The 6,239-nt window shown below is 36.0% G+C and overlaps 1 long non-coding RNA gene across 1 annotated transcript; it reads left to right on the forward strand.

Moving 5' to 3' along the window:
- Positions 1–906: 906 nt before the first annotated feature.
- LOC129350845 (uncharacterized) lies at positions 907–5,759 on the forward strand. The gene is made up of 3 exons (XR_008604405.1): positions 907–1,079; positions 1,703–1,861; positions 4,390–5,759. It is a non-coding gene; the product is annotated as an uncharacterized LOC129350845 (long non-coding RNA).
- The last annotated feature ends 480 nt before the right edge of the window (positions 5,760–6,239 follow it).

A 6,239-nucleotide genomic window follows, 5' to 3' on the forward strand; every position in this document is an offset into this window, starting at 1 on the left:
TGGAGGATGGTCTGTCCCTCTACCTCTCGCTGGGGTACCAGGACAGCAGAAGACCTCCATTCTCTCCTCTTCCTCCTCCTCCTCCTTCCCAACAATGTAAATGCTGTACGCAGAAAAAGTTACGTGGTACGTTAGCAGTGCGCAGCACATGACTTGTAAAAATGATGCGTATTTTGCGCGGAATGCTTTCGGCGGCGTTCCATGTGTATTATACTTTCTTTACTTTTCTCCAACTCAAAACAAACAACTTCTCATGAATACAGACTTACATGTCACTGGAATGATCAATTCCTTCGATAAGATCGGTTTCTTATTTCCCATGTTTGTCTGTATCCCTATATACTCTTTGCTTATATTCTGTGTTATGAAACATTTAAACGGTGCTGCTACATTCATGAGATGCTCTACAAATACAGACTGATGTCATTTTCACATGGGGCTGGTGTAAATAAAGATTTTATGGATTATTATGGATTTTGGCAAAGTATGTCTTGGGGTTTATTGGTAAAGAGGTCAGTAAAGAGGGTGTGCTTATGTAACTGGTTATGAGGTTTTATTGAGAAATAATTTATCAACAGTTTTGGGACCACTGTTCCCTCTAAGCTGCGCGCGTGCGCAATTGCGCACTGCTGACACGGTCTCCGCGCACAGAAAATCTGCGCTGCGCACAAAAAAAATCCAACCTAAATTGTAAATAAAATAAACACGTAACAATTCATTCTGTGCTATTTTTCAGTGTGAGTCAGTGAGTGACCAGTGACTGGCTGCTGCAGCCAATGATGCGATTCACATACGTATTTACCATAGACTGTATATAATGGTGTTTACGCAGCTAATCAACGTCAGGCGTCCTTATGTGCAGCCATCGTTGTTGTCATAGATATGAATGAGTAGATAGGACACGCCCCTTTGAGCTGCGTGCTACAGCGAGGCTCAGCTAGTGGGGGCAAAGTTTCAGTGCATTCCGTTGATGTAAACGGTGTGAAAACGGAAACAAGTATGCCGGCTCACTGTGCTGCATACAATTACACACTACGTCGTACGATTGAGACAAGGAAACTTGGAATGACTTTTCATAGGTAAGAATAGTTTTTGGCTCTTTTTTCATTATGAAATCTTGTTGAGAGCTTCCAGTCTATGAGAGCTAACTAGTTAGCCACTAGCAAAACACTAATGCGAGCTAGCAGCTTGACAACCAAATACCAGACGATTAATAGTAGCTGTAGTATAGTTGTACAAGCAGTAGTAGTAATACTAAAAGTACAAGCAGTAGTAGTATAAATAGCTGTGAGAGTCGTAGAAGTAGTATCAGCATTTGTAATAATATTACAAGTTGTAGTAGCAGTGCCAGTATCAGCAGCAGTAGTGTCCTACCACTACTACTAGTAGTAGTCACATTGCTATTACTACCACCATTACTACCAATAGTAGTTATAAAGCCTAACTCATATATATCCAGATTACCATCTAGGTTCTTCCTCCAAACCCATTTTATGATTGGGATTACAGGCAGTTCTTTAGGACTGCTCTCAAATAATTGAAATGTTACTAAACAAGGTTATACTTATCAAATTAAATAGCTCTGGTCTCAAGTATATTGGCGAATTCAGTTATTTGTACTTAATTTATTAGCATGATTTCTTTTTAATATGTTGTCTACAGACTTAATTACTTCTCTGTCTACTTTTCCTACTCCATGTAGGTTTCCCAGAGACTATGGGTTGAGGAGGAATTGGAAGTTTGTCGGCTTAGACCCGGTGTCATTCCATCAGTGTTAAACTTCCCGGCTCATCTTGGAAGAGTACGTGCCAGAAAGACCACGACCAAGCAGCCTTGAGATCTTAGGCAGCGTCTCCCTCAGGTGGGTGTCGACAGTGTTCACGGTCAGGTCTGTAGAGGGGGGAGGCCGCCACCCACCTCCCCGCGTACTCTCTACCCAGACTCCGCCTTGGCTCCACCCATGTGGTCACTTTATTAACTACGATGCCAAAGGGACGACGAAATTACTTCTTTTCCTCTGATCTGTAGCTCAGTGAGTTAAGGGTTTACCTGTACAGCTGCAGGTCGCTGGTTCAAGACCAGACCCTTCTTAAATTTTATCAAAATCCTGACAAAGACAAAGAACAATGCCCGTGGTGGGTCTTGAACCTACTACCTTCCACTTGGTAATCTCTCTTCTTATCCCCTGAGCTACTCACTCAGATACTTATTTCTTTTTTTTTTTGCGCATTTATCATCTATTTTTTTGCCATTTTCGAGTTTTTTTTAACTTGAGTCTCGACTCGATCGTTTTTCTCAGGAGGTTGGACTTCAGCCTTTGTGCTGGAGGGTTGAACCCTCAGTTCCAAGACTTTCAAAGCCTCCAGACCTCCCGAGTCCTCAGGACCTGAGCTTTCACACAGTCTGAGGGCTGAAATTTTCTAAATCCCACAGTAGTTCTCTGTTAGATTGAACTTCCAGACAGTCCAAGGACTGATATCTTCTAAGTTCCTGAGTAGTTCTCTGTTAGTTTGAACCTTCACACAGTCTGAGGACTGAAATCTTAAAAGTTCTTGAGTAGTTCTCTGTTAGTTTGAACCTTCAGACAGTCTGTTAATGTTTCGATTAAATCTTTAAGGTTTTTCTTTTTAAATGTTTTACCACCTTTTAATGTTTAATTTTCTTTTTAAATCCTTCATTGTATTTTCTGTGTAATTCCTATTTGAACTTTTATTGTCTTTAAGATATAATTTTCTAATTAAACATATAATTTTTTAATTAAATGTTTTGTCTTTTTATTGGAGAGGTGTAGTGAGAGACAGACAGGAAACGGGGGAGAAGAGTCGGGGGAAGACTTGCAGCAAAGGGCCACTAGCGGGACTCGAACCCGGGACGCTGCGTCAGGGACCAGCCCCTGTACATGGGTCACCCGCTTAACCCGTTGAGCTATATGGGCACCCATGTTTTGTCTTTTTAAAGGTTTAATGATCCAATTAAATGTTTTGCATTTTTAAAAATGTTTAACATTCTTCTTGTTTAATTGTATTTTTTAAATGTTTAATGGTGGAAAATACTTTATCTGTAATTTCTAATATTTGTATTTTAAAAATTTTGTTTAATTTCATAACGACGTGTATTGTATCATGTTGAATTATCTCATTCAATATTTTGTCTGTTTAATAGAATGTAATGTAATTTAATGTTTAACTCTATTAAACAGACAAAATATTGAATGAGATAATTCAACATGATACAATACACGTCGTTATGAAATTAAACAAAATTTTTAAAATACAAATATTAGAAATTACAGATAAAGTATTTTCCACCATTAAACATTTAAAAAATACAATTAAACAAGAAGAATGTTAAACATTTTTAAAAATGCAAAACATTTAATTGGATCATTAAACCTTTAAAAAGACAAAACATTTAATTAGATTATTAAACCCTTAAAAAGACAAAACATTTAATTAAAAAATTAAATGTTTAATTAGAAAATTACATCTTAAAGACAATAAAACTTCAAACAGGAATTAAACAGAAAATACAATGAAGCATTTAAAAAGAAAACTAAACATTAAAAGGTGGTATATGTACATATAATTTAATTGTATTTAATGTTTAACTCTATTAAACAGACAAAATATTGAATTAGATAATTCAACAACATACAATACATGTCATTATGAAATTAAACAAAATTTTAAAAATACAAATATTAAAAATTACAGATAAAATATTTTCCATAATTAAACATTTAAAAAATAAAATTAAAGAATATTAAACATTTTAAAAAATGCAAAACATTTAATTAGATTATTAAACCTTTAAAAAGACAAAACATTTAATAAAAAATTAAATGTTTAATTAGAAAATTACATCTTAAATTTCTTAAATCTTTTTAATAATAAAACTTTTTAAAAGTTTTATTGTATTAGTTTTTTTGTTTGATTTAATTGCTTTTTGTTATGTAGTTTATTTCTTTAATCTTCTTTTTCTGTCAAGATTTTAACCCCAACCTTAAAAATAAAATAAACCCTTAAATCACAATGAAAATACTTCTGTTGTCACAATCATGAGTTAGTCAATTATTCAGTTTATCAATTCAACTTTATTTGTTTAGCACCTTTTACAAAGATGACAAAATTAAACAAGCAAAGAGAAAAAACTATGATTAAAACTCAAAAACATTAAAAAAAACAAAACAAAAAAAAAGATTTAATATGGTAATAAAATGTGTTGTGTTCAGGGGATGGAGGGAGTTTATTGAAGTCTTCTTGGGCTCACATGGGAAATCATTTAAAATATAAACTTGATATTCAGTCTAAGGAAACTGCAGAGCGACAGAAGAACCAACAATATCTCCTGTTTTCTCCTTTAATGAGTCGACTCTTCTTGTGCTTTCAGACCAAAGAACTACAGACTCTTCACAACCTGCTCAAACTCTTGGTACAGGACCTCACCACACGGGTCAAGAAGGTTTCCTTCTCATTTCTACTCTGAAGCTCACCTTCTCCTGCTCAAACTGCTGACAAATGTTTCTGCTGCTCTAAAGTCTGCTCTCCAGAACTTCCTAAAAACTCTCAAAGTCTCTTCTGCTGCAGGTTGCTTTGTAGAACTGTTCCAGAAAACCTCACTAAACCACATGGAGGGGCCTCAAGATAGTCGTCCAAATGAAACCATACAAAAACCAAACTAGCACAACCCAAACGCTAAAGTCTCCTGCAGCCTACCAGAGAACCTCTGAGAACAGAGAATCAGGACAGGAACTCTTACCTTCTGGACAATCAACATCAGTTCTCAAACAAGAATACAGAATGTGTCTGACCAAAAACCTCTAAAGACTCACTACAGCCAAGATAAAGACACAACTCAACTGTACCAAATCCACTAATCACTGCACACATTAGCACCATGTGCTAACTGTGGCTAAAGAACCACATTTACCAAGACAACTATCCACTACAAAGCCCTAAAACACGCCAAGAAACACATTAAAGACGATTTTACTGCTGGAAGCTGCAAGCCAACGCCTAAAAAACAAACTAAAGCAATGGAGCCAAACCCGGTTCTGTGGTGAAGAGAAGCAGAGGAAATGTTTGTCTGCAGCTAAATAAAGCAGGAAGACACTGAGCTGCTCAGGTGTTCCTGATAACACCAAGCTGCTCAGGTGTTCCTGATAACACCAAGCAGCCACCTGGACAGCCAATAGGAACACAGCTTACTGGAAGTCCAGAGGGCTGGCTTAGTGAAGGAAATTTAGTTTCAAGTTGAAGCAGAAAGTTAATAAAGAAAGTTGAAAACCACCTTCTGATCCCTGAAATCTCTGAGTTTTCACACAAAGAACACCTGAACATGTCAAACTGGTTCCATAGTAGAACCATCATTGTAAAAACGTCATAGTATGGTGTGTTGCTCAAAAAACATTAGGACCCAGCTGTCAGGGACAAACATGTAAGAAACATGAGAACAGAGAGAACCCAACCAGTAGGTCACAGTTTATCATCCCCCAGTCATCTCCTGAAGTCCATATGGTGAGAGACATCAGTATCTGGTTGTTAATTTACCAGAGGATGCTTATAATCATTCTGATGTGGTCTGTACTCTACAGTATTTTAGTGACTCAATAAATGCCTAAGTTGTTTTTTAAAAATGCTTTTTAGTTTTTAATAAACATTTAAGAGCCTATATGTAATCAATAAATGGCCTTTGTCTATCTTAAGAAAAATTCACTCAGAACTCTGATATGTTAACAGTACTAAATAAATCAATAAATACATGCATACACACAAAAATAAGTTAATACGTTAACTGTGTTAAGATTTAGATTTTTTAAAAACAGTTGTTTATGTTTTTGCAGAATCCAGTATTGCTCACTGGTTGGTCATTACATTTTGTTAGTTTGATTTCACTGTTTAAAATGATGCCACCTCTTTTCAGACAGAACCTGTGATAATAAAACAATACAAAATTTTTAGTTCCGTGTTAATAAAGCACTTAAAGCTTTAAGTATGGCTAAATGCTTTTTTCAAAATTAAATATATCACTCCTTAGGTGGTAGTGGCCCCAAGTTCAGTAAAGTTGGAAAGATATTCACAGATTCGGGCTTCCAGCATCAATAACTCATTAGATATAGGTTGTCAAAACATAAACGGTGCCTCTTTCCCATTGTTACAAGGCAGACAATGTGCTACAAGCCCAGTTTTATCAAAAGTAGCTGTCTTTCAAGCTACAGGAATAACATTGGTGTCTATGGA

This window comes from Amphiprion ocellaris, chromosome 16 (assembly GCF_022539595.1).
Source record: "Amphiprion ocellaris isolate individual 3 ecotype Okinawa chromosome 16, ASM2253959v1, whole genome shotgun sequence".
NCBI classification, from domain to species: domain Eukaryota; kingdom Metazoa; phylum Chordata; class Actinopteri; family Pomacentridae; genus Amphiprion; species Amphiprion ocellaris.